General features: G+C 39.1%; 1 non-coding gene across 1 annotated transcript; it reads left to right on the top strand.

Moving 5' to 3' along the window:
- The first annotated feature begins 1,877 nt into the window (after nucleotides 1-1,877).
- Nucleotides 1,878-1,980, top strand: LOC126931854 (U6 spliceosomal RNA). The gene has a single exon (XR_007717968.1). It is a non-coding gene; the product is annotated as a U6 spliceosomal RNA (small nuclear RNA).
- Nucleotides 1,981-2,806: the final 826 nt, after the last annotated feature.

A 2,806-nucleotide genomic window follows, 5' to 3' on the forward strand; every position in this document is an offset into this window, starting at 1 on the left:
GGATCATGAAGTATTTGTGTTTCTGTGCCTGGCTTATTTCCCTTAGCATAAATTCATCCATGTTATCACAAATGACAGGATTTTCTTCTTTTTAAAAGCTGCATAGTATTCATTATGTATATAAATATACATATATATACCACATTCCTATATTTCACATTTTCTTTGTCCATTAGTTCACTCTTAGGTGAGTCCATACTTTGGCTATTATGAATAATGCTGCAATGAGCATGGTGATGCAGATAGCTCTTTGACATAGTGATTTCATTTTATTTGGATATATACCCAGAATATATGGTATATATGTATATATTGTATATATGGTATATATACATATATGATATGTAGTATATACTATATGGTTTACACTGTAGTTCTATTTTTAATTTTTTGAGGAGCCTCCATACTGCCTCCCATAATGGCTGTACCAATGTACATGCTCACCAACCACGCCTATTTTGGTTTTGACTTGTTTGCAGACCCCTCTAGTTGTCTAGGTTCTGAACTAGGTTTGCCTGTTGTTCTCACCCTTGCCCCCAAAACCACAGGTTCACGGAAATTTTCCTGCAAGGAAAAGTTTGTTTATTTTTATTTTTGTTAATGGTTTGAGAAGGGGAGAAGAGCTCTTTACCTAAACACCCAAACCTTTCTAAGCCTATCCTTTGCAAGCACTGTGTGGTCTAATTATTGGACCTCTGTGCTTATGATTCTATAATACCTCCTCTTAAACAAGATTAGTTTGCTGCTACTTGAAAGATCTTGGCCATTACTACTTCAAACTTACGTCGATGTCAGATTTATATTTGAGTATGATGTATGTAATTCTTGAAAATAGAGATTCCCTTTAAAAGAGAACTAAGGCCAGGCACAGTGGCTCATGCCTGTAGTCTCAGCCCTTTAGGAGGCCGAGGTGGGTGGATCACCTGAGGTCAGGGGTTCAAGACCAGCTCGGGCAACATGGTGAAACCCCATCTCTACTAAAAATGCAAAAATTAGCTGGGCCTGGTGGCAGGTGCCTGTAATCCCAGCTACTCGGGAGGCCGAGGCAGGAGAATCTCTTGAACCTGGGAGGTGAAGGTTGCAGTGAGCTGAGATTGCCCCACTGCACTCCAGCCTAGGCGTCAGAGCAAGACTCTGTCTCAAAAAAATAAATAAAATAGAACTGAAAGGAAAAATGTGCTGTAATATAAATTTGTATTCAAACTACATATTCTGAACCAGATAAATGAGATATATATCAGGATGCTTTGTAAACTGAAATACTATATACAAATTTACATGTATTGACAGCCTTTCAGAATCTATATTAAGCACCTAATTACAAGTCACTGTGGAAATGACAGTGTGATAAAGACTAAAAAAGACCCATTAGGCATTTTGATTAAAAAAATCTTATTTTTCAAAATTTGACCATATAATGCTTTGCTTTGTTAGTAAAGAACTGACCTAATTCCCTACAGGCATTGAAAACAAAACAAAGGCCAGAGCAATGGCTCATTCCTGTAATCCTAGCACTTTGGATTGAGGCGGAAGGATCGATTGAGGTCAGCAGTTCAAGACCAGCTGGGCAATATAATGAGACCCCCTGTCTACAAAAAGAAAATTTTTTTTGTAGTTAGCCTGGCCTGGTGACACACACCTGTGGTCCCAGCTACTTAGGAGGCTGAGGCAGAAGGATCGCTTGAGCCCAGGAGTTCGAGGCTGCTGTGAGCTATGATCAAGCCACTATGATCTAGCTAGGGCAACAGAGCAAGATCTTTTTGCTAATAAATGGATAAAGTGTTGAGACATTGAATAAGGAGATTTAATGAGCCAACACACACAAAATAGAATAGTTATCAACACATAATACTCAAGGTTTTTTAAAAAAGTGTTGAGAGCTTGTTTCAGCAGCACATATACTAAAACTGAAGAATACAAGGAAGATTAGCATGGCCTCTGCACAAGAATGACATGCAAATTGAAGCGTTCCATATTTTAAAAAAATTTTTAAAAAGAATAAAAGTGTTGAGACAAATGTATAATTAACAAAGCCATAAATAGCCAAGAGAAACTTAGCTAATCTTTATTGGTGATTACATCCTACCTCCACCACTGCTTCTCTCAATTTATGACAAGAGCAAAGTTCCTACTTTTATAGGAACGCAAATGCATAAAGGTCATGATAAGGTGTTGAAAAATAAAATAAAACTGTTAGTTCCTGTATATTTTGTGATTCTAACTAACGACAGCCATTACTCTGTAGGAAAGATATAAGTCTTTAGGGCAATGTTGCTTTTCAAAATGTAGTCATTCCTATTAATATTGACCTAGCAGCTGGCCGGGCACGGTGACTCACACCTGTAATCCCAGCACTTTGGGAGGCAGAGGTGGGTGGATCACGAGGTCAGGAGATCGAGACCATCCTGGCTAACATGGTGAAACCCCGTCTCTACTAAAAATACAAAAAATTAGCCGGGCGTGGTGACGGGCGCCTGTAGTCCCAGCTACTCAGGAGGCTGAGGCAGGAGAATGGCGTGAACCCGGGAGGCGGAGCTTGCAGTGACCCGAGATCGCGCCACTGCACTCCAGCCTGGGTGACAGAGGGAGACTCAGTCTCAAAAAAAAAAAAAAAAAAATTGACCTAGCATTACAGTTTCTTGCTTATTAAAATGAAGTCTTTGAGGAAGTAGAATTATAGCATCATACTAGAATTAAAACTAAATGTTTGGTTTTCATTTATTTATGTATTTATTTATTTGAGACAGGGTCTCACTTTGTCACCTACGCTGGAGTGCAGTAGTGTCATCATGGCTCATGGCAGCCT

The sequence above is a fragment of the Macaca thibetana genome, chromosome 11 (genome assembly GCF_024542745.1).
Source record: "Macaca thibetana thibetana isolate TM-01 chromosome 11, ASM2454274v1, whole genome shotgun sequence".
NCBI lineage: Eukaryota > Metazoa > Chordata > Mammalia > Primates > Cercopithecidae > Macaca > Macaca thibetana.